Genomic DNA, 27,334 nt, shown 5'->3' with positions numbered 1-27,334 from the left:
AAATGACATCTAGAGATCCATGTTGTCTGACCCATCTCTGCCAAATAGGATGAATAACTAGAAATTGTGAATATTTATGCTGCTAAGTATTTACAATACTTAAGAAGTAAGGTCTTTATGATACAGGTTATGTCTCATGTTGGGTTATCCAAGTGACGGAAATCTACTTACCAGTGTTATATTTTTGAACAATATCTCCATGAAGAACTATATACTGTCAGTTTCTATCCTGGTCTAATATATTAGAGCTTTGCATGTGCTAACACTGTCAGCAATATTTAGTGACTAAAAGAGATGACCACATGAGAATATGAATCACAGCTGCAGCTTCAAATATGGTTTCTATGCTATGACACGGGAACAGGCTTCCCTATCAGGTCTGAATGCATTTCTAGACATTTCTTTTTTCAACCTAATATGTAGAAACCTAGTATCCAATGGATTTACTGTAATGTGTGAAGTCTACTGAAACACAGCTTCAAAACTGTTTAAAAAAACTGATCCCTTCACATTGCATAATTCTATCTATCCTAAAGTACAAATCCCACCTTTTCCTTAAGAGTTGATCAAAGGGGACAGAACACTTACAAAAGGCTTGTGAGAGTACTAACTGTTCCATTTTCCTGAAAAAGGAAAACAGAACTTGGTATCCTATGTTACCATCAAGACTAGTTTTTATGTGACTCTGTAACTTAAATAAAATTTATCCTTTTCTCTCCATATTAATGGGCAAAAATAAGCAGGCAAGTTTCATTACTCATTTTTTGACTTTTACATGTTAACAGCAGAAAAATAGAACTTAAATTATAATGCATTGAGCTTCCTAAAATCTTCATGAAGATTTTTTTTAACAATTACATCTAAAGCTAGAGTTTTATTTTCATAGTAAGTACCAGATCGTAGAATCATCGAATCATAGAATTGGCTGGGTTGGAAGGGACCTCAGAGATCATCAAGTCCAACCCTTGCTCCACTACCGCTGCAGTTACCAGACCATGGCACTGAGTGCCACATCCAGTCTCTTTTTAAATATCTCCAGGGACGGAGAATCCACCACTTCCCAGGGCAGCCCATTCCAGTGCTTGATCACCCCCTCAGTAAAGAAATTCTTTCTAATGTCCAACCTAAACCTCCCCTGGTACAACTTAAGACTGTGCCCTCTTGTCTTGCTGAGAGCTTCCTGGGAAAAGAGACCAACACCCCCCTGGCTACCCCCTCCTTTCAGGGAGTTGTAGAGAGTGATGAGGTCTCCTCTGAGCCTCCTCTTCTCCAGGCTGAACAGCCCCAGCTCCCTCAGCCTCTCCTCATAGGATCTGTGCTCGAGTTCCTTCACCAGCCTGGTTGTCCTCCTTTGGACCTGCTCCAGGACCTCGATATCCTTCCTGAACTGAGGGGCCCAGAACTGGACACAGGACTCGAGGTGTGGCCTCACCTGTGCTGAGTACAGGGGCAAATATAAAGATATAAAGATTCACTTTTCATAGAACTATCTAAAGATAATCTGCTTTAAATCCTTGCTTTTATCCAATATTGTATATGCAGAGAAGCTCCTAAGACACATGAATTCTTAATCTGCTAAGCATCAAGCATCTCTAAATTCACTAACACCTAGCGAGGATCTTTCCAAAAATCAGGGTATTTTTTTAAAGACAGGATTTCCCCAAAGTAATGCAGAAATATAAAGCTTTTGACACTTAATCACCTTTCATTCAGACACTTCTGAGAACTCTATTACATAATATTTTCTAAGAAGCATATTGTCTACTGCTAAAAATAAAGTTCTTTTTGACAAACTAAACTTTGTTGTTTTTTTTTTTTTTTTTTTTTTTTTAAGAACAGTAACACTTTTTGGGAGGTTTGTGATGAGTTCTGTTATCAGAAATCTTTCAACAATCTCACTGTCAGTTAAAGAAAAAGGCTGTTGAAAAGAAACCTCATGCTACAAGATAGTTGGAAAGGATTCCATCAGTTATTAGTCAAATATCACGTCATGTATAAATCCCTAGAAATCCATGGAATTTTTCTATTATCCTCCTGCTTTTTTTATGACTTCACAGGGTTGTACAAAGCCAATAAATGCAAGTAGGAAACTTGTCCTGTCAATATAAGAGCATCACTAATTATAAACAGCAAATATCACCACTCTGAGATATGTGTAAGTCTAATTCAAATAGTTTTGACTGTCTTAGAGGCTCAGCCTTAATTTTTCTCATTTTTTAATTCTGTTCTCCTGTTTTCCTTTCTACAGTGTTGCTGACTTTCGTTTCCCAAATGCATCTAGTGCAGCAAAAATGCACGTGCATCAAAAGTCCCTTGCTGTGTTCTTTGTGATTCCAGCCACTCTACAGTCATAAGAATATTGATTTTTAGAGAAACTTAGTGATGTTAACCTGCAAAATATTCATTATTAATCTTCAGGCACTACATGGTGTTGTAAAATATCTCAGACCTAATTTTCTTATAGCATCTTCATTTCAATTGCAGATTAATTTTATTATACCATTTGATAGCTTTGCATCCTTGAGCATTATAGGACATGCTGACTGACTAGATAGGTATAAAATAATTTATTTCATTCTTCTTCCTTCCTTTTATTTGGCTTCCCAAATTCTTCTCGCTAATTTCTGATGTCTTAACGATAATTAATAAGTCTATGATTAGTTTCATCTTTGGATTTTCCCAGTAGTTCCACACAGAAAATCTGTGACAGATGCATTTTGATTCATAATTTTGCTATTCAATCACTGGGCTATGTACTATTCTTCCATCTACAGGAGTCAACATTTACAGCACTTCTATAGCACACAACTCCTAGAAAAGACCTATCTTGAATCACTACTGGGAACCATTGGCGAATATGACAATTTTACCCTATTCAGCCATACCCTGAGTGGTTTAACACAACTGACAAAGCTGCTGAATGCTCCAAAGCTGCATGCTCTAGTTTTATAAAAACAGTGCAGTCCTTCTAGAATTCTTAACTTCATGCTTTCAAGGAGATAATTTGCACAGAAATATTTAAGACACTAAGAGACAGACTGCCATCATAAATAGGAAACTGATACACTTAAGGAGGTACAGAAACTGTTGGTGGTGGTGAAAATTTTTCTTTCATGATCATGTTTTTTCCCCATTATCAGAATATCCGGACTAAAAAAAGAAACTGTTTTATGAGAAAACATGTATCTTCAGAAAACGAGGATTTTGAACAATCTGGGAAACCATTAGTAATAATCAACACAGTGAGCAGTGGGGTAGAAGGGATGAGTGACCCACTTTTTTCTACCTACTCTAGTGTTTCCTCCATGAATAATGATGATTCTTCACCACTTCCAACTATTCTTTTTGTTGCATATTTCTTATTCACTCAATAAACAAATTAGAATTCTTGGTATTTTTAGCACACATATACATTGAAAGAGAATTTAGTTTTGTTTTAAAGACACTTCTCAAAATCACGAGTAGGCTGGTTAAGTTGGATTTTAAATACAAGAAATATCAGATATGAAATCCTGGCTGATTCAAACTAAGGCAAAATTAGGCAAAAATTCAAAAGCCTAACTCAGTTCCATGCAGAGATAATTGTATATAAATATATTTATACATTCAGTATGTATACAGAGCTCATTTGAATTAAATATGTTGCTGTATTTAAGAAAATACTGTATATTTAAATTGCACATAAAAATTTCCAAGTAGCATATGAGTGAAAAACCGCAAAAGAAAACAGTTTATGTGGAAATCAACGCCATAGATACAATGTCTGTCTGGGTATCTGGCACATTCTAGCATCAAACTTTCTCAGTAGTGTATAGAGGTCCCATTTAACTGGTTAGTGTAGAAACTATGATAGCGAGAGACATCAACAGACTTGAAAGGTTTGCTCTTTATGGGGATAAAAGCTAAAACCCAATAATTTTGAGAAATCATGGTTATGTGGGATAGCCAAATATATAAAGTGAAGATTTAGAAAACAAATAATTACAAACCTTGCATTAATGATGTCAGAAACCACCACTGGCCATCTGCCTTGTATCATTAGTTGACATTTTCTTTAGTAAAATCTATAGGAATCACAAAGTAAAAGGTAGGAGAAAAAAGAGAAATATTTAAAAATAATTTTAAAGAGGAAAGTCATGAAGAGTAATAGAAATGTACTCTATTAAAAACATTTTAAACTCCTAGCTACTTCTTTTATTTTAATCAGATAGAACAATCACCTCAATAACAAAACCACTCAACAGATAAAGTCTGAGAACAAGAAAAATTTTTGACAATGAGAGCGTAAAACAACGTCTCACTTAAAGTACTTGAAGTTCTATTTACAGTGCACAGCTTCAGAAGGTAATAAGAAGAAAGCCTGTCAGGTGTGTACTTTTAGATTTTCCATTCCAAAATAATAATAATAAAAAAAAAAAAAAAAAAAAAAAAAAAAAAAGAAAAAGAAAAGAAAAAAAGATGCAACAACTTATAGAGATCATTCATCAGTATTATGCACTCACTCATTGACTGACTTATGAATAAATTCTTAGGTGTAGTGCTATGAAGTTCATTGAACACAGCTGATAGTTAATTTTCCTAGTCATATTAACAGCCTTGACTTCTACTTACATTTCATCATCAAAATGATGAAATGAAGGTATTATATCACGCTGCCTAATTCACTAAGTGGGGAAATTAATTTGGAAAGTGAAATGAATTTTCCCTTGGTCATACATACTACATATAGGTAATATCAAAAACAAGTACCAAAGAAGGGAAACGTGAATAAGTATCTCTTGTTCTAACCAGCTGGCTCAATTTCTCATGTCATTTTTGTCATTCAGAATACATTCACTCATCTGTCTTTGTGCTTTGTCAGTAAGTCAGATCTTTTTTGAAGTTCTGTATGTCTTGCCAGAAAGTATCATAAAGTTTAAGCCAATTGTCAGATTTCATTTTTGTTTAAAACCACAGTGCAGATATTGTTCTTCTAAGCTGGCACACATCTAAGGAAACCCTAATTTTAGTGTTTGTTACATTCCAACATAGTCTAAGGAAACCTGAAACTACATTTATTTAATGTTAAAAATACACAGATGTATTAAAATTTCACCGATCTAAAAAGTTTTGCAATACACTCTACCAAGTAAACAGAGACTCATTTTGATACTTCCAAACCGTTATAGGAGGCCATGGCATTTTTCATTTCATATTTTTAAAAAGCAGTAATTGCATTGTCAATCATGGAACCATAGAATGCTTTCAGTTGGAAATGACCTTAAAGATCATCTAATTCCAACCCATCTGCATGGGCAGGGACACCTCCCACTAGACAAGATTGCTCAAAACCCCATCCAGCCTGGCTTTGAACACTTCCAGGGAGGGGGTAGCCACAACTTCTCTGGGCAACCTATTTCACTGTCTCACCACCCTCACGCTGAAGAATTTCTTCCTAATGTCTAACCTAAGTCTACCCTCTTGCGGTTTAAAACCATTCTCTTCTCATCCTATCACTACTAAACAAGACATCCTATGCCCCTATGAAAAGTCCTTTCTCAGCTTGCCTGTGCACCCCCTCAGGTACTGGAAGGATGCTATCAGGTCTGCCCCAGAGCCTTCTCTTCTTCAGACTGAACCCCAACTCTCTCAGCCTGTATTTGTAGAAGAGGTGCTCCAGCTGTCTGATTATCTTCGTGGCAACTTCCTGGACTTGCTCCATGTCCTTCCTGTGGTGAGGGCTCCAGAACAGAACATGATAATCAAGATGGGGTCCCACAGGAGCAAAGTAGAACGGGAGAATCAAATCCCTTGACCTGCTGGCCACACTTCTTTTTTTGCGTCCCAGGGTATGGTTGGTTTTCTGGGCTGCAAGAATACATTCTGGCTCGTGTTTAGCTCCTCATCACTTGATATTGACATCTAACAACTATTAGAGACACACCACTTCAATACAGAAAAACAAATGTGACTACAAATATATGTAGTACTCAAGTTCTTTGGATGAAAAATATATATATACTCCTTCATATACTCATTACAGTTGGTAGGCTTTTTTCACTATCAAAGTAAATAAACAGCAAAGCTTCTTCAGACACAGTATTCCCAGTCTCTTTTCTCTGTTTTACCAGCATTTGGTTTTGTTTATTTCTTGTTCTACTGGTTGATTATTTTGGTTTGGGTTGGTTTGTTTTTTTTTTGAAGGGGCGGAGGCACAGGGTGGGGAGGGGGGTGTTTGTATGTGCGGGGTTTTTTGATTGGTTTTGGTTGGTTGGTTTGTTTTTTGTGGGGTTTTTTTTTGTGCAACTTGTCCCTTAATTAGAAACTGTTGAGAGCCTGCAGAAAGTTTTGTGGAAATTCCATCCAGAATATATTTTGGAAAAAGCTTGAAATGCATGTAACATATGTGGTCCATGTATTCCTATTGGTCAATATAATACAGTGATGATGGATGAATAATGTAAAAACTTAACCCTCCTACTCAAGGCCCTGACCTTCATGGAAGAGTTCCATTGATATAACACTGCCCTTTGGAGTTCCTCTGGAAAGGCAGAACATCTCACTTTTTGGAGGCAGAACATGTTCTTTCCTTATTCATTCAGCAGCTAGGGAAAAAATTTAGCTCTTACTCTTTTTTCACATGGTCAAAGCTATTTGAAACAAGTATTTCCACATTTTAGAAAATATTCTATTTTGAATTTTGGATTTAAGTTGAAATATGGCAACCAAATTAATACTGATTGGTAAGAGAACAAGTAATTAATCTCCTGGCTATACCTGTACATAATTTATATCTTGAACACAGACTATACTGATTTTTTGCAAGGCCACTCATTTCTCAAAACCAGCCTTGCATACACTGCTAGACACTCACTGTGCTCTATCACATTGAATGACATGATCTGCCAGACACTGAAACACCATTGCCTACTACCCAGGCAAAACACCATCTTTAGGATATCTTGGAGTCATCATGCCCCACATATATCGAAAAAAACCCCAAAAAAACCAAACAAATAGTCTTGTGAACAGAACAGATAAATTTCTTCACCACAGGAAAAAAAAAAAGAAATTCCAGTCCCCTGTGGTATATCTTGCTAGTCATGTGGTTCTCTGCCAAGACATGTTTATTCCTTTCACAAGCTATCACTGAGCATTCAAAAAAAAAAAAAAATTACTATTTTTAATTTTCTTGTGTTGGTTTTATGTCTTGATTTCAGTACATTGGGAGTATCCAGATATATTACTCTGGTGATTATACTCTGCAAATATCTTTGATATAATCAATGTTCTCAGAACTGCAATTAGTTAATTTTAAAAATATAAATATAAAAATTCCCATCTGAAAATTATCTGAAATAAGACATCAAAATTATAAACGCCCATTGAAATTTTAATCATGATTAGAAAATTTTCTTTTTCTTAATTTTGTTGCATTCTCATATCAAAAGCACGGATTTTGAATATATTTTAATATTTTTAGTTTCAGTAAGCTTAATTCTAAACAATGAGGTTCATAATATTTGTGTCAGGTTTTTTTCTAAGCTTGTTTTGATTTCCTCTACCTGAGACATTAACATCTTATTGAAATAAAGAGATGTCTCCTATTTTCCTATTCATAGATTCCACATCTTTGGTACATCAGAAAAGATAAACAGTGTAAGCACCCACTGTTGGTTTTAAATGCAATTATTCTTGGATATAAATCAGAATGGAAGACCATAACGCTGTCTGTGCCTTCATGCTACCATAAGGTTCTGCATCTACTTAGTGACCTTGTTGTGCCATTGGTGACTTTTGACACATTCCTAACGAAACAAACTCTTAAAAAAATTAACGCACATTTCAAAACAGCAGGAAGTAATTAGCAGCATTAATGAGGCTGCTCATTGGAATCTACGACAATATCTTTCACAGCAGGAGAACCAGACTATTTGTGTGTCAGGGACACTTACCCTTGACATTTTCTAATGACTTTTTGTAGGTTTTCTTAACTCACCTTTACCACCAGGAGACATTGACCTTGAAGCTGCCCATGGTGGTCAGTGTATGCCATCAATTACAGGACAGCAAGGTTGCAAGACTATGTGAGACACAAAATGTCTTAGTATTGACACGAGATCAATGTTTGCCTTTGAAATATTTTTTTAAAATTTTTTTTTTTAACAGATTTTTCTCAATAGTCAAGAACAAATCTATAGAAAGACTCCTCTGCTAAGCAACTGTGCCATACATGGTGTCTCTTCAAAGATGAAAAAATCATTAGGATTAACAGCAGTTAAGTACTGTTTGAACTTTTGCAGGTCCTAGAACACATTTTAGGAATGTGTGATTTTTTTTTAGATTGTTCATCATTGACCTAGCTCAGTTCCTTTCAGATTTGATAGGAGTTTTATCCTTTACTTCAAAGGAAAATCAATTAATCAATCACTGAGTGCTTTTGAAAACTATATCTTGGTTGACTGTCCCTTTTGATAAGCATAATTGAACTATCTCAAATTGAAAAAATAACTATCTCTATGTAATGAAATAAGAAAATAAATTCAATGAAAAAATCTTCATTCTACTTCTCTGTCCTTGAAGGAAAAGTGGAGGACACATCAAGTACTAAGCAGAATTTTTCCTCTGGTATCATGTATCTAGCAACCTTTTCTCTACCTTCTGTATACGTTGTTATTAAAATTTCCACAATTACCTCTTAACTAGAATTATCAGCCATAATCTTTTTCATTTTCTTCTTATTGTTACATTATTAACTCTTTTTGAGATGTCTGCAAAGCATTCTTATTCCATGGAAATTTCTCTGACACCAGTGACTGGTTGGACACACTCTGAGTTTTTAGGGCGGTGTAATACAGTCAATAGGAAAACAGATCAAGAAAATGTAAAGTATTTAAATAATAATATTAAAATAATTTTTCTTCTTATGTACAATTCTCATTCTATCTGAGATTTTTCTAATTCAATTTTCTCCCTAATGAACTAGTGGATTCCTTTCCATTTTCCCAGGTTCAGTTTGCATCTGAGCAAAGATACAAGTGCCAAGATAAAATGCCAAGAGGGACAGGGCAAGTTTTGATAACAGGTTAGAGAGTATTTATGGTAAAATACAATCTTTAACATCAAATTATTAATAAGGGGGGGTTTTTGCTTTTGTGATACACAAGATTTATTACCTCTTCTGAACATCAACCCACCGGATTACAGAAGTTTCTTCTTTCCCAGACTGAGATTGTCCACCTCAGAAGACCTGAGATATGCACAGTATGTACACAACATACACATTACTTGGCTGAAGAACTACCATTGTTACTCCTACCAAAACTCATAGTAGATAATGCAAACCAATATGTGCTAGAAAAGTTCCTGCTGCCACACCTCTTCTGTGAGCAGAGAGTACTTTCTTATTTAGCTCTGCTAATATTAGAATCTTTCATAGATAAGAGGTTTCAGAAGCCCAAAAACTTAAAAAGGCACATTTAGTCCATTTATTGGTGTATATCTCTAATAACAAGTTGAAGTTCTTTGATAGACTGCCTCACTTGAAAAGATTTCCCATGACTGTTTATCTTTGGGTTTTTGTTCTAAACTGTTGTAGTTATCTGATAATCTGAAAGAATTAGTTTGCCTCTGTGAGGGAAAACAGCAGTAGCATATGACAAAGGGTATGGTAGTACCCAGGTTTAGTGTATCTTCTAGAGATTTTGTACCTGGATTTAATAAGAAATTGAGTTTTTCACTGATTTAATAAGAGCAGTTCTACTGAGGAAGAGGGAAATATGAAGTAACTGCTACCCACTGTGGAATTAGTGCAATAAGCAGAAGGTCACCTTTCAAAAGGCTTGTCCCATCCTGTACTTTTCTTGTAGAAGCCTTTCCACTTAGATCACACAAATTTGAAAACAGCTGATTTAATTAACTTCTGAATTTCATCTGACACATGGATGCAACATGCACTCTGCCTCTTAAAAACTACTTTGTGGAAAACTTTCTTCCCTAGTTCATGAGGCACCTAACAGGAGGCAATTTGCTTTCCAAAGTCATATTTTCTCTCCATGAGGCACAGATGCCATATTGATAAATTTACATTCAATTGAATAGATATTTTTTTAATTTCTCAGTTTCTCAGATTACAAAGTGCTTCCTGAAGTAGTCAACACTCAGAATGGTCCCTAGAGGGCAGGGAAAGTTTATGTGGGTTTTTTTGTTGTTGTTGTTGTTGTTGTGTTGTTTCTTTCCCAGTAATGAAATCTTTTCTCTTAGACAGCATGTGAAAGGTTTTAAGACCTAGAAGTGGATTTCAAGGTTGATACTCAACACATACATTTTTAGTATTTTATTTGGCTATAACCTTTGCTTTTTACATTCTAGGGAGGAAAGTTTCTTTTAATTCTACATAGAGAAAGATGATGAGGGACTTTTTAGGATGTCAGGGGGGGGTGGACTAGGGGGAATAGGGGGAATGGATTCCTCACTAGAGGAGGGTAGATTTAGATGGGATGTTAGGAAGAAGTTCTTTACTCTGGAACAATATTCCCAGAGAGGTGGTGGAAGCACCATCCACATTTATTAAAACTGAAGTAAAAAGAAAAAAAAAAAAAAAAAAAAAAGTCATTTAATAAGCTCATCCAGAGTCTTCATTTCCCTAAGATGTTGCTATATAAGTGTTGTATAGCCCTATTGGAAAGTCAAACTTTAACAGCTTTGACAAAAAGATGGCAATATTAATCATAATTCATATGGTTGCATTAACTGATGTTCTGATGAAAACACAGCAGCTGGTGGAGCCCAGGAAAGACCCTAACGCTGACATTTCCCACACCTCTGCACAGGTAAAGGTGTCTCAGCAGCATACTATTTGTCTTCATCTGCCTTCCCAGCCCTGCAAGTTGGCAGGGTAACAGCACGGTTTCTTGGTGGTCTGCAATGCAAACTACCCTTTATCTACCTAATTGCAGTTCAGTGGAGCATAAGGAAACTCATTTTACAGGTGTACCACAAAATCTGCATCTTCCTGGTCACCAAATCCTGGGACTGCTTTACAAGGTGGATCTAATGATAGAGATAGCACCAGTCACTCCTGATAGCATCCAGACTTGGAAGTTACACTCAAGTCAGATGTAAATCACCCACAATGAAGGCACAGAACATTAAAGGCAGAAACTCTGTAAAACCAGTGGAGCTGATTAGTACTAAATTACTGATGTTCCATCTGCTGGGGTAGTATTATTTTTTTTCAAACTGCCTGACTGAAATGCTTCATTTCACAGAGAGTCCCTGTTCAATGGGCCAATAGGGAACACTTTATAGTGATTGACAATGGAAGGCGATGGTGACAAATACATAATTACTCTTTGAGAGTGTAATGTGTTAATCAGAAAACTAGCAATTTTTCTGTGGTACTAAACATAAACATAAAAATACATGTTTCCATATACTCACAGTCCTTTCAGACAAGAAAAAAATTGAAGAAAACTTAATGGTTCCTTACAGCTAGTAAAAACATCTGTGATACATAGCTGTGTATTAATTTAAGAAAAAAACAACCCCCCCAAAAAAAAAAGAAAAAAAACCCTCAATGCCTACACCCTCCTAAACAAGAAAAAGATACGGTCAATATCTACGTTGGGTCTAAGTCGCAATATTTAAGAAATTCAGTTCATTTGAAAAACATTTATGCTTGATAAAACACCCCATTTTCTTCATATTCTGCATAAAAGATTATTTTTAGGAAAGAACTAGCAACAGTATTACTACTGGGATATCCTTAAAAGACAATATCTCAGACATAATACTAAGCAGCACTTACAATAGGATTGGATTCTAATGAAATAAACTGTAGGAAGTAGAATTAGGAGCAGTGTTAAGCCACATTATGACATAAAAAGTCAATGGAATATGTTAATGCCTTACCATCTGGCAATCAGACTCCCTTCTTGTTATGTCTGTCTCCCACAAATACCATCATGATTTCTCTTGCAACAGTCTTTGTGATTAAGAATTCATTTTTTGCTGTATACTAATTTAACTTATCCTTAGAGCTGAGTTACTTAGAAGTAATTCAAATCCTCCCTCATTTTGGCAAATACTTCTCCTAGAAGTAAGTTTTATGTAGAGCCTGATTTCCCAGAAAAATTAGCATTAAAAATATTCCTGGAAAATGTTGAGAAAATTGAAAGATATTTCCATCTGAAATCTCTGTGAAAGGGGATGTTCAGCACACTTTTTATCAATATGTTTTTTTTTTGTAGTTGTTGCTTACAGTTATAATTTCTAATTTAATTTGCATTGCTTAGATTTTCTTCTTCACAGGATGGTCATCAACAAAGGAAAACTATTAAATATACATCAGACTACTCAGATACTAACAGCAAAGGAATACAAAGAACCATACTTCATGAAGTACGGAGCAAATAAAAATCCTTTAATTGTAAAAAGAAGGGATATTGCCTAACTGAACAAGTATTTGAATCCTGTAAAATAACCCAAAATATTTTCTTTCATTATTCTATAAGATTCGTTCTGTAAAAGAGTTTTAAAAACAAATACTACTCTCTGATATAGTTTAAAATTCCCAATATCACGTTAAAAACTGATGGCCTTTTCAAATTTTGTACTGAGTAACAGTGACAATAGAATTGCATTTGTCCATTGCTACCAGCAGAAAGCAAAATTTCTCTATGATTAATGATTTTGTTAGTAACTAAAACCAATTTTCTTTAGAACATAGAAAACATCTAGCACCTAGCACAGTATATTGACAATGATTAAATTTTAGGTCTGCTATCATCTAACTAGCAATTAGGTTAGGGAATAATTTAGTTAATAGCTGATAGCTGTTGACTTTTAGCTCATGTTTTATTTGTTGTTGTTTCTTAGCAGCAGTAGAATACATGATTTTAACATTGCATTAGCAATTTAAGGGGGTTGTTTCTAGAACATTCTCCAAAACCTGTGGGAGATATGTTTTGTCACTATCATTTTAGACACATTAAGTATCACCTATGTCAGGTATTGCTAAGGTTTTTTTGGTGTGAATTAAAGGCATAAAGTGAAGAAATCAAGGAACATTTCCTGTGCTTAGTGTGAACTTGCACTCAAGCTAAATATCGAACTATACAAAAACTTGCAAACTTTTGCCATCAGCTCAGCTACAGTTTTTACAATATATTAAGGTTTAGAATAAAGATGACTGTGTATCTCAGTTGTAAATGAATAATAATGTTATGGCATTTTCTGCTATGACAATTATGAGAACAGAAAAGCTGTGGAAGAAAATATAAGAGTGGGAAAAGAGAAAGCAAGAAGCATCTCACACACCTACACAAACAACATAGAAAGTTACTGCATTGAAATAACTAATTTCACATGTAAAAAAAAAAATAAAATAAAAATAAAAAAAAAAATAAAAGAAACTCTCTGAAAAGACACATTTGGTGTCTTATTCATTTGAGGTGAAGCAACTTTGAAAAAACAAGAGTGCAGCCAGGAAAAAAAGAAAAGGAAAAATCTCTGAAATGCAAAATGTCATTATAAAGTTTAGCCCCAGTGTCCTGGGCACTGGCAACACCTTAAAATTAGGGACTCATCCCCAAACAGACCATCAAGAAGATGCATTTAAAAACAGATGAGATGAAACCCTGAAATGTGCTAGATTTAGATTTTAAAAAGTAAGCAATTTACATACACTGTTAAATTGTACAGTGGTTACATTAGGATTATATTTGGTGTTACTTCTTAGACACTTGGTGTGCATACTGGAAATGTGCACTTCTGGACTGATGGTCATTAATTAAATATCATTATGATAGGTGCATTAAAAGTACCCCACTTAAATTCTAACTCACTTCTCATTTGCCCTCTCAGAATGGACTTCACATGCTTTAAAGACAAATGATGGCCTATCCGCTACAGTATTCAGCTTCTTAGAGACCAAAAAAACTAGTCTTATACTTTTCCATCACTTTTTCCAGAAGTTTCCCTCCCCCTTTCATTTTCCATGTTACAAGACTGTTTACATTAATTTGAAAATTCCTTCACCTGAAGAAAAAAATGTAAAACAAAACCAAGACAAAACAAAACAAAACAAAGCAAAAAACCCAAACCAAGAAAACAAAAAGCAAACAAAAAAAACCCCACCCCAGCCACCAGAAAGACAAACAAAAAAATCAACCAACAGGCACTTCTCACAGAAAAAAAGCTTGTCTTACAGAATGGCCTTCAACAATGAAGTGCAACCTAAAATGTATGTAATTTGCTTTATTATCATTGGTTTTGGTACTTGCTTTCCTAGATTAACTTTATTCTCTGCAGATAGAAGCCAAAAAAGGGTTAGCTTGTGAGAAATAGCACAAACACTATCCAAATTGAAAAGATAAGTTTATCTCATTAGTTTTACAAGCAGGGGAAAAAAAGAAAAAAGTGGGAGAATATTGCTTCACTTTTTAAGCTCAGGATTGCAGGCTAATAGTGTACTCCTTTGTAACAGTACACATTCCCATGTGATCTTCTGATTCCACATGATCTTCTTTGCAATAATGAAAAAAGTCACCTTTTTATTCCAAAAAGGAGATTTTAACAAATTTCATTAGGAAAGTAAAAATCAAAATTTTTCCCATGAGTCCTTTCATCCTGGTACAACTGTCTACTACATGTAAGATGAATTGTAAGAGTATATATAAGGGTTGTCATCAACGGTGTGGTGTCCATCTGGAGGTTAGCTACAAGTGTTGTACCCCATGCACCAATACATACTTGGGGCTAATTGGCTGGAAGGCAATTTGGTGGAGAAGGACCTGGTCATCCTGGTAATCAACAAGGTAACCACAAGCCATTAATGGGCCTGCATGGCAAAAAAGACAATTCTGCCAATTCTAATATTCCCCGATGTAATCTGAAATGGAAAATACAAACTATCAGTCTCTAATTCAACAATACAGTCTTTTATTGAATGTGCATTTCATCACTGTGTTTACCTTCATCCTTCTGTTCACCTTAGTCTTTAGTTCTCATTGTCTTTTCCCACTGAAACTCTGCAGATATTCATACTCTCAGTGACATTTCAGTCTTTTTTCCATCACAGTCTTTCTGACTGACATTTGTGAGGAGTCTTGTGCATTAAACTGTGCTCAGTTAAACACAGGCATACTTACAGAGAAAATAGAAGTACTGTTGATTTCTCTGTAACTGCTTTATAATTATTTCATTATTGCCAGTTAATGGTAGTTATTATGATTTACATTTAGTTTCAGATAACTTACAGACTTCATTGGAGTGAATCTGAAGAGAGAATTCCTGTAGATTTTTTTTATTTTCTTCTGCTTTTCACTGTTAGAGCAGACAAAGGTTGTGGGGTTTTTTTTCTAACCTATTTGCTTACTTCCACATGGCATAATTTTATATTTCTGTGATTCAGCATTATATTGATTCAATTTCTGAAGAAGGCAGTTTCAGCATTGTCTGTGGAGGGAAACACCATGGGCTGGGTTAACTGATTAAAATAACCCTCAATTAGTTATTTCTCCTGTTGGATTTCAGCCATGTCCTCTCCAAAATACATTAACAACTTGGCTTCAGGCACACACAGTGTTCTGGTTTACACACAGTAGGAGCACTACAGAAACATGCTAGATGCAGATCTATACAAAAAAGAATAAGCATCAATTTGTTATTTTTAAGTGATCATTTACTAAACCAGTTTGCACACTTTCTGCAGCCACCACCACTACCACTTCAGCCAGAGAATTCAGGATTTCCCTTTACATTTTCTAAGACCAAGTTTTCACTGAGCCAAGCTTTGATGAAACTCTGGGTGAGATATGAGGAATGTTTTTCCATGTTTTCCTAAGGAAACATGCACTCTTCCACTACAAGACAGTCATCACTGCCATCAGCCTTATGGAAACAGAAAGCCAAGAAACAGGGTGCGTACAGCTTCATTCAAAAATGGCATATTTGAAGTCTTTCAGAAGATGCAATATCTGTGGAAATTAATACTTCACAGCACCATCTTTCCTCAAGTTCCCCTTCATGTTCTGTGGTTACACAATTCACATGCTTGGCTCTGTTGAATAAATGTGATCTAACATGATTTTTGTAGCTGTAACAGGTTTTCTGTCTATTACTCATTAATAAACCAGGGGAAAAAAAAAATAATAATTCGAGCTTTAGCTTCAGACTTATTTAGTATGAATGTGTGTTCATGAGTTACTTAACAGAACTGGCACTGTTACATTTTGGGAAAATATTCTATTAATGGGCAAATAGTGACATTGTCACAATGGGGAAGAAAGAGTCAAGAGATAATTCTCAATCTGTTTTGCTTGGTTAAGCAGAAGCCAGTGACGTGGTTTAGCTGTCTTTACTATTTTTTTTACTGGTATGATTGACTGACTGTGTCTAGATTATGAGCAAAGAAGCAAAGACACTGACATTTGTTATGATTTGGGGTGGAGAAATGCAAGAGAAGACTGGGCAAAATAAAAACAGCAAGTCACTTGTAGACAGTAATCTGCATTCAAACTAGACAATAGGGCAGACACTTCTCATGCCTGGGATATTCTCACCCCAGTGGGTGTGATATGAAAACAAATAAATGAAAAGCAAATGTTCCTTCTTAAAATGCAGAACCCTTTCTCTGCAGACAGAAATATGGTTATGAGAAAAAAAACAACACAAAAACCTTGGCAGAGTATACTGAGATAAAGGTGGCTTGTGATACCATGAAATTGAATTGGTTTCAGATGTGGTAGACTGAACCAGTACAGAAAATGATGGGACACTCTCAATCAATCTGAAATACATCCAGAATCTTGAGATATTTGGTCAAAGAGCCTCATGCTTTCCCCTCTCAAAGCATCTGAAGACAAATTTTACCATCTTCTTTGCCAGGGCCTGTGAAATGAAATCTCAGAATCAGTCTCTGAGGCACAGACCTCTCCTAACCATTCCATCAGCATCGATATCTTAACAGGCTGGTGCAGCCTCTCTTTTAGAGGATTAACCTCAGCAGAACAGCTCAGAACTACGAACTCCTTTTTCCTCTTTAAAGATTTTAAAATTACCCCTTATCTTCACAACTTAAAGTTTTTAGGGGCATTCTTCAATTTACAACTGTCATAACTTTTCAAAGGATCCTTGGCTCTTAATTTCTTTCATTCTTAACCTTTCTCCTGAATTTTTTCTGTTTTAATCCTCCCTTCATTAAATATAAGAATATATACTCTATAAACTAAGATATGCCTTTATGAAATTAATAATATAGGTTGTGGTTTAAAAATACACAACTATTGTAGCCATATGCCTGGTTGAATTAGGAAAATTTAGGTAACAACGTGTCAAAAGCAACATCTGATAACATGTAATTTATTGATATCTACATGTTTCACAGGTATTCAAGAACTATACAGTAACCAAATCATCTAGTATGTTAAAGTTAAGTTGATCCTTATAAAAGAAAATATAAAAGGTATGAAGAATGAAAAGTGGATGAGGATTAAAAAAGAATAAAATTAAAAAGGAATAAAATCTTAGAGTAATTTTCAAACGTATCATCACTTAGGACAGTGTAGACCTTCTTTATGCACAGAGTGCATGTCAAAACACTAAAATGAAAAAACCTCATAGATTAACAATGACAGGAAAACTGCTTAGAACTGGAGGAGTGAACTCTGAGCTAGACCCCATTTGAAAGTTTCACTAGAAATTTTTTTTCTTACTTTTACTTGTTAAAATGTTTAACTAGTGTAACTTAATGCACATAGTTAAGCAAGTTAAATATAAAGAACACATCCATCTACCAGGCTAAAAGTTTCTTTTACCAGGTTACTGAACTAAAAGAAAATATTTGGTTTAAATAAGTATTACATAGCATGCCCTCAACTTCACTGGTCTTCTGTGTCAATTTACGAATAAATGTGAAAAAAATTATATTTAAAAACATGAAAGTAAGTACTTACCAGAAATATCCACTCTAAATACATCTCATAAAAGAATGTATTATATACTCTTGTGTCTTCATGAATTTATGACATTTGGGGCCATATACCTAGTAAATCCTGCCATTGCATCACAAGTTATTCCTTTTCATTTCATTAAATGTCATTTGAGACCCATAGCTTTTCTTTGACTAAAGCATAGCTTGTGTTTACCAAAAGCACCTCTTGCGGAAAAGCATTTAATCTTTATTTAAATCCACTAAAAGTGGAAAATCAACTACCATGTTCAGTAGTCTGTATGAGGAGGTTTTACATCTTATTTTAAAGTGAATGTTGTATTCTTTTGTATGTCAATATGTCTCAAATATGTCAAATATGTCTCTTCTGCATGAAAGTTCTCTTTTGTTATCTTCCCCTAATACTATAGTATCCATCCACTCACATTCCTGTTTTTATCTTTAGAAAGAAATTATCTGCTATACGGAAGTCATCTTCTAATTTCATGGTGATAAATTAAGCTCATTAGCTGTTTAAATCTCGGATTGCAGAGCATTAAATAATTAATTAACTGTATTTGCACAAACTTTTAATATGCTCTTTAAAGCATGAACATCAGTTTTGTAGCTAAAAAGATAAAAAAGAGTCTACATATCTTACTAATGGAAAATACAAAACGTATTGAATTTTATTCAATTATTCTGGCTTCACCTTAAAGCATGCTATATATATACATCTCACTGGAGCAAATATCAGTTGGTACCCTGTCCAGATCCTTTTTCTGCATCCCAGGTTACCATTGTCCCTTCTCCTGTTACACATCCCTTTACTATGGAAATACATTCTGCTACTTTGTGCAATTCCCTTCACTTTCACACAACTTTATATGTCTTGACTGCAAGCCTGAAAAATGAAGTTTAGGGGTAAAATAGCAAAAGCTGTTAGTGTACCAAACAGAAAACAGTGGAAAAGTTGCCAGCTGCACGGACCAAAAATTTTCAGCCATTTTAAATAAGACCAAAATTTCCTAGTTTCTTATCTGGAATACATCTCCTATTGTAATTTAATTTTGACCTCCAGAAACTTCTGTAAGAAACCTAGCAAGTAAATATTTCAAAACTCAAATGAGACATTTTCCTAAGATATGTTATTAGCAAAAAGAAAAAATTAGTAAAATTTTTTACCATCAAAAATTACTGTACCAAACCAAAATGATACATATCTATTGAACAATTCATTTAAAAATCAGAAACATTCTGGGAAATAATTTTTACTTTCTGCGATTACTCTTTCTCACTTAATGTTCAGGAATATTATAGTGTACTCAGAAAGTCCTTTAAGATTTTTTTATTTTAATTCCTCTATGAGAAATTTTCACAAAATCAGAAAATCTCAAAATTTCTGTTGGGGAGCAATGACCGCAAATTTTATATAATAACACATTTATATTATCTCTTATACTAATGGAAAATATATGACTGAAATAATTTATTTCAACCAGGAAGCATTTTTTAATGAAATATAAACAAATAAACTGAAAGTATTTTTTTGTATGTGACTGACTGATCTGGACATGTTTCTTGCATTGCTATGCCAGTATTTCTCAATATTTGCTAAAGGAAAAGAAACAAAATCTATAAATTTTTGTAGTGTCAGAACAATGGCTTTCATTAATAAATTAATGGAAATAAACTGAATATGAATTAATAATTTCATTTTTCTTATCTCATTTTCTGGACTTATGAGGACACGTGCATTGTTGAGAAATCAGCATTCTGACAGTCTGTTAGTAGAGCACAAAAATCCCAGACAAAAACTCTGCTCCCGAATGTCCTCTAAAATCAGAGCAGGCATGAAATTTTTTAATATACTACCAAATTTTTAGGCTTTTTTTAACTTATTATTGTTTGTAGTTTAAGTATTGTTTAACAGTGCACAGTGCTGTATCTAAAAAGTGTTATAAACATAAAATAAAAAATATAAATTTAAATTAAATATTAAATATAAATTTAAGACATTTGTTTATTTACTAAAGGCTGAGTACTTGGGCTTTCAAAACATTTCTACAGAATCCTTTCTATATTTGGATTCGCAGAAAGTATTCCACAACAATAAAAACTGAATCAGCAATTCAGCTTGAAAATACGAAATTGCAAATTACTTTCTCCAAATTAGGGTATGTAATGGCTGGTGTATAAAAAATGTCTGAGTGAAGGTGAACCATAATCACATCTACAGCATCTTCAATGTCATTCTTAATTCACTTTGTTCAACATGAGAAAAGCACTGTAAAATCTATGCAGTTGAAAGTCCTGCATTACTTCCAAAAGATTGTTCCATTGCTTTTTTCTATTGATTACCCTTAAGTATTTTAAGATCTCAAGAGCAGAGTATTGGATGTGGAATATATGTTTTGTTTTATTTTCTCACTACAGAATTTATACAGATTATTTACTTGGGTTAAGTTTCTGCCCGAGTGTTTATTTCAATTAATTCTATCCTTGTGGATAGAATCTTTTTTTGCAGCTGTCTAGGAAATGTCTCACTTGCAGATAAATTCATACAGAAAACCTAGACAACACATTAAATTTAATTCAGACCTGTTCAGAGGTAAGAAATGTGCCCTGGAAAATGTCTCAATGGTCGATAGGCCTTTGGCTTCTCATCTTTTAAAGATAGCATCTTCCACAGCTGGAGGAAAGCCAGGTAACCTGCACATGTGAGGAGTCAATGAGAACATTGGCAGGGTGCCAAGCTACCTGATTTCTTTTTCTTACCCCCACTATTTTTACGCAGCAGACACTCAGACAGGATGTGCTCTGATCTCTAGAGGAAGCAAAATGTCCTAGCCATAAATGTTGCTACAGTGCTTGACTATGTGTGGTTGTTTTAGATTTCCATAAAATACAGCTATTTCTAAGCCTATCAAGTTACAGCTGCTCAGTTATTGTATTTATGGAAATATTTCTTGGTAACGATGTAAACTTTTGTTTTCTGTCTTTGGTGCTGAAACAAAGTGATGGTCATCTCCTTAACAGAAAGTTTCTGTGTGTTTTGTCGAACTTCTCCTCATGAGCAAGTCTGGAGTAGATTTACGGGGACCATGGCAGATTGAAACCTTCATTTAGAAAGTCTTCACATAAGGAATTAAAAATAGTGGTTTAGAAATTATCCTTTGTTTACCTTGGCTGAGCTTTGCATTCCACAGATATATGAACTCCTGAAACAATTGTTACAAGAAGAAATTAATTGAAAAGGTTTTGATTATTTTGTTCCTAAAAGGACTCCTCATCTTCAGATGAAAGTCCACCCAGATGCTGGACAGAAGCAGACCTGAGAAAACTGAGAGGGCACCTGCAGATCTGCAATTTTGAGAGCCATTATATATAAATTGTAGGTTAGTGCTTATCTGTGTCTGATGGCTCTGGTTTCCAGGGGCATGAATCATTGAAGTGTCTTTTTTTGCTTTCTTTTTTTCTGCAGCTTGTAGAATACAAGAGGACTCACCTCACCTTTTGCCAAATGCAGTTTGGGGAATTTTCTTGTGGAAAGAACAGATTTTGGTGAAAAATATCCAGGGACTCGTTGCTGCTTTTGCAGAGCCAAAACATCCTAAGCAGCATACCTGACCTGCCATAGGTTTCTGCTATGTCTTTGAGATACTGAAAGTTGATTTATAAGCTAATGATTTCTGTAAGATGTTCAGCGATGTGAAAAAAAAAAAAAAAAAAAAAAAGAAAAAGAAAAAAAAGAAAGCTAAACAATTATTTTTATATTTAATTGCTGTGTTCCTAAGACTCTGGAAAAAAAATTCTCATTTTAACTACATGCATTCAAGAAACAGAACAAATGAAAAGATTACCTAATGCTACCATTTTAGAAAATGGTTTGAACAAAAACAAATTTAACAAAAATAATATCTGGAGACTTGAAAAAGTGTGATTCAAGAAATAAATGCCTGAAATTAATTTTTCCATCACTACCCAAAAGAATCCAAATAAATATCTACTGAAAACAAAATAAGATCATTAACTACTTTGTTTAATTAATCTGATTATTGGTGAGGACCTCTTTAGACAAAAGTCAGAATGCCTGGTTCATATGAAGCTGCAGTGCTCTGTCAGTATTTTAAAGTCTTGGTTTGCCTTGGTCTACAGTCATCTAGATTTTCAACTCATGTCCTGATTTAATCTCAGAACAAAAGGCAGGTTATCTTTTTCATTTAGTGAAGAAAAATGGAGACTAATGAAAGCATGAAGCTATATAATTTTAGAAATTTTAGAAAGTTGACTTTTGTCTATTTATTTAGCCTGTGACTTGCTTATTTTCTTCTAATTCAGTTACAGACAAAATGGTTGGAACATTCATTTGTCCAGTGATACATTCTGAAAGATAGAGATTCCTCTCTGAAACTGCATTTGTTGTTAGACAACCATCACAGTTTTCTGGCTTGAGAATTACAGTGATCCCTTCTGTTCTGCTTAAGGTTGAATTTTTTGATGTGTATTTCAGTAATTGACTTTTAGTTCCTGGGAACATTAAACTATTGAAAGTTTAGAATATCAAACAGCTTTGACATTTGTCTTTCAACATTTTTTACATTTTGACATTTGGCTGTCAATAGTTTTTTCGCTGTTATCTGAAAATTCTATTTGCTGGGCACCTCCATATTTGATTTTTTTGTTTTGTTTTGTTTTAAGACATTTGGAGTGTTGTTTTTTGTTTGCTTGATTGTTTTTTTTTGTATTGTTTTTTAAAGAGGTAAAGACTTTTTAAGAATTCAAGTTCTCTCCTGATTTATTTCAGTTACCTGAAAGGCACATGAGGAAATAAAGGCTGTCCAGGGTTCTTTACTTCAAAACAGTAGTTTCTGTACTCACTAACAAACATTTCTATTCAACTAAATATGTACAACACATATGGAGACTGACATGCAGACTGTAACACTGAACAATCAGAGCCAGGCATCCTGCCTCTCTTAGCTATATATACCAAACTTGGTAGGGATTGAACTTCTTTTAGGTCATAAAGAGTGATTGTGAAGTAGAAGGAGTCTTTACTGTTACACAGTTAATAACCTCTCCAAATGGACTTCAAATTCCTTTGCCTTCATAGCTTTTCATCTCCTGCAACTGTGGTAATATTTTCAAGTGGTGCTCACTGGACAAGTGAATAGTGAAAAATCATGTTTTTATACCCAGTTTCTACTGTATTTTTTTAAACTAAACATTCACTTATTGTTAGATGTTGTATCTATGCTGGGTATGTAACTGGTGGTACACCTGTATTGTGTTGTTATCAAACAAGACACTTGTCTCACATTTGGACTAAAATCCATGGTCAGGCTTAAGACATTTTGCAACAAATTTTAGGCTTGAACATGATTGAATCATGAATTCTTCTGTTAGCAGACACATAAGCTTTCAGGTATCTAAAGCAACTGATATGTGGATCTCAGACCTTAATATTATACTCTAAAAAAGAAGATGGAATTTGCTGGCAGTCTGCTTTTACACTAAGATTAAAACCGTGCAGGTTTGTATGCAGTACATTTTCTAGAAGTAGTAATTGAGGTTATTAACCCCTTACTTGTACTCACTCATCTTTGAACATTGCTTACTACGTAGGTAAGAACGACTCCTGGATCCCAGTGGTGTCATATAAGATAAAGAGAAAAGGAAGAAAATAAAATCTTCATGTATTCATCAGTAAAAATATAGGCATGATACTGTTTCCAGGAAGGTCTTAAAGTTGGTATGCCAGCAGTACATACAGGAAAAGCAAATTCTCAAAAAGAAGATTCCAAATTCTTTAAATATTATTTTTATTTCTCCAAGATGCAAAATATCTTCTCATGTATATAGGCACATATAAAAAAGTAATTTTTCAACACTTAGGCAAGCCCAGCATTACTTGCCTGAAGATTTTTTAACAAGTATTTTTTGATTTACACATTTTGGTTTCTCTTTAAATTGTTAGGTTTAATATAAAGCAATCTGGTCAGGTATAAACAACAGATATCCCAAGGAAACAGTAAATCCAAAGAACATTAGCATGTTTCTGACATGGCAGTGTATTTTGGGGTTTTTTAACGTTATTTGAAGAGCAGGTGGCTTTCAGCTAATATGGGAACCCTGCAGAACAATACCTACTTTAGCAGTTTAATCTAAGCTCTATCAAAGTAGTCAGAAAGACTCCTATTAATTTCACTAGTTCTTTGATTGGGTGTGCACAAAAGCTATTGCAGGATCAAGGTGGGAACTACAGCTCAATTTTATGTTTTAAATTAGGTGCATGCTTTGTTGTTACCTGAGAAAATTGCCTAGATCCTTGATTTTGAGAAGATGCAACCACATTCATAACAATAATTATGTGGAAAGACTTTTAAGGGCACACAAGCTCTTAAGAACTTTGTGCACAAGTGAGAATTTGAAATTATGAAAAAAAAAACCCATGAACTGCCTGTTATTAAATATTGTTCTGATTTATGATGAGCACATTAAGCCTAACAATTAATAGTTCTGTTAGAAAGAAATAAAAAGCTTTTCACAGGAAAAGGAAGCAAAGTTCAATGTCAGAGATGGGTCCAATGCCATATAGCAGTTGCAAATACATTCAACTTCTCTGTACAGTGAGAAGAGATTCTTCTAACAAGAGCAACAGCAGAAAGTCAGTGGCACCAAGTGCACACAAAATAAATAGCTCCATTTTATAATAAAATACTCTGAACTGAAAGAAAAATCTGTATTTGAAAACCTGTCTGTTCTGTCATTAGTCTAATGTACAACAACTGACGTAAAGATACTCCGCACTGGACCTTGTTCAAACAATTTAAAATCCCTTGTCCTGCCTTAAAACAATAAACCCATGGAATAATTCAGTCAAATATCTTGTGTTACTCTTGCTCACTGCAGCAGATGTTTATAAACCAGTGTACCTGATACTGCATCACCTTTAGAAATAATTTACTGTCACTATGGGAATTTTAAAAATAGCTATGAACCAGAAAAGCTTCATGGATTAAAAATAAAGAAATTAATATTGCCAGCTCATCAGCTATTCAATAGATACTGGAATTGACCAACAATATTGTTGAGAATGTAAACAATTTTTAACTAGAAAACATCCAAATCTGCTGAAACATAACTGATAATTTCCCAGATAAGAGCTAGATCATGTTTTATATTTTTCTTCCCATTTCACTTATCAATACAGAAAGTAGCAGGTTTCAGAGTGAAAGAGAAGAAAATCTACTGCAAAGTTTCCCTGAGAACAGAGGCTGTCTTCCAGGACTGCAATGAGAGTTTACTTAAAGCAGGTGGAGGATACTTCTGCTTGACAATACTGCTGTTTCTTTTTATGGCAAGGTAAGTGCCAGGAAAAAAAAAAGAAAAAAAAAAAAACAACACCAAAACAACCAACCAGCAAAAAACCCCCAATGCTTAATGAACTGCATCAAATTACTGTTTTCTGAAGTTTGTAGATTAACACAGGTCATAAAATCACAGAATTATTTGGTTTGGAAGGGGCCTTACAGATCACCTGGTTCCCTTCCCCTTGCCATGGGTAGGGTCATTCTGTTAATCATGTTGTCCATATACCCCATTACTACCCCTTTCCAATTTTTTTACTTCCTAGGGTTATGTAAGAGGTTCCTTCAAGGCCTTTTATAAGGACATCTCTCCTACAGGGGCTTCATTTGAAATTTCCTTGGGTTGGAGTTGCTTTCTCCTTTATCATAATACAGTCACTCTGTGACCACGTAATATAGTTAGGACTTTCTCCTCATCTGTCTTTTCCAGTGGTTCTCAGCTTACAGAGAAAAAATGTATTACTCCATAAACGATCTTGGACTTCACACCAATAAATTTTGTCCTATTTATTTTACTAGTAGACTGCACACTTCAGACTCAGTCAAAAGGGTCAGCTATTTCTCCCATCAGCAAATTGTCCACAAAAGTGTAAAGCAAAAACCTATCAGTTACTTGTAATATGATGGATTTTGACTTCACAGTCAGAATCCAGGTTTCATTGTAAAAAGCACTATGTAAATGCACAGGTTCCTTAGTTGAGGAATAATGTTAGAGAAACTACTGTTATGTACATGTATCTGGTACATACTGAGATTCCTTGCAACTAATTATTGCAAGTGCTGCTGTGAACACTCACTGTACAGAATTTGCTATTTGTCTGCTGTGATTAGCAAAAATTTTGGAATATTTTCAGCTCCCAAATAAGGTGATTTTCACTCCCAAATAAAAATTTAAATTTGACAAAGGAAGTTTGAATTCCTCAGAATTACTCTTGAGTTATCCCCAGCACATCATCTGCTTTGTAAACCAGTTCTTCTAGTTCCAGTTGTACCTGGAAGAAAGGACTGGACAAGTTCATCTAAAAAGAAGTTCAGTCCAAATTCTCTAATTTAAGGAAATCTTGCTTGCTGAATGAAAATTTTATCTCAAAAGAAAATGCTTATTTTCTAGCAGAATATTACAGAAAAAAGGATGGAATATTATAATCATAGTACCTGCAACATTGGAAGGGACCCATCTGGATCATCAAGTCCAACTCCTGTCCCTGTGTAGGACACCCCAAGAATCACACCATGTGCCTCAGAGCATCATCCAAACACTTCTTGGATTCAGGCAGGTTTGGTGCTTCCCTGGGGAGGTTGTTCCACTGCTCAACTGCCCTTGGTGGTACATTACTGGCTGAAAAAAATGGGAAGAAAATAAAAACTATTTGTTGTGAAAGAATGATAGCATTTAGGGGAGAGATGTAAAGATCCAAAACCAGTAGAAAATTTAATTCCTTGAAGCACTATCAAATTAAAATCACAACCTCACTGTGTTTTAGCTTCACTTAGATTCCATAACCCTTTATTGAGAAAGTAAATTTCTTAATGAAATGAAATGAAATTAAATATGGCTGATGGGAGAGAAAGAAAACTTGTGACAAAGTGAACTCTAGCACATCTGTAATACGTCATTTTTTGTAGAAGAAAGGTGGGCTGACAAACTGGAAAAAGACCTTCCAGTTATTCCAGATTCTTCAATAATAGTGCAAGATATTCATATTAGCTTCTGGTCTGGCAGTCAAAACAAGCATAAAAACATACTTGCATGAAATGTTAACTTTCATACTATCACAGGTCTGTGTAAATGAAGACATAAAGGTAGTGGCAGAATCTTCCTTACCCTGTTAATCATGACAGCCACCACAATTCAATATATTACTACTATCTGCAGAAAAAATATTTAGAGACATATGGATTTGGTACTGGATCAAAAGACCAACCCATCTCTAAAATGCTGGACACATAGCTAAGGAATAGTTCTTAAGTGCTGTTTGTTTAGATTCACAAAATTTGATTTTTCAGAGGCTATCCCATTATCAAAAACATGCAGCTCCATTTTACCAGC

The sequence above is a fragment of the Heliangelus exortis genome, chromosome 1 (genome assembly GCF_036169615.1).
Source record: "Heliangelus exortis chromosome 1, bHelExo1.hap1, whole genome shotgun sequence".
NCBI classification, from domain to species: Eukaryota; Metazoa; Chordata; class Aves; order Apodiformes; family Trochilidae; genus Heliangelus; species Heliangelus exortis.
The sequence above is the reverse complement of the archived record's forward strand: the minus strand, read 5'-3'. Positions refer to the sequence as shown.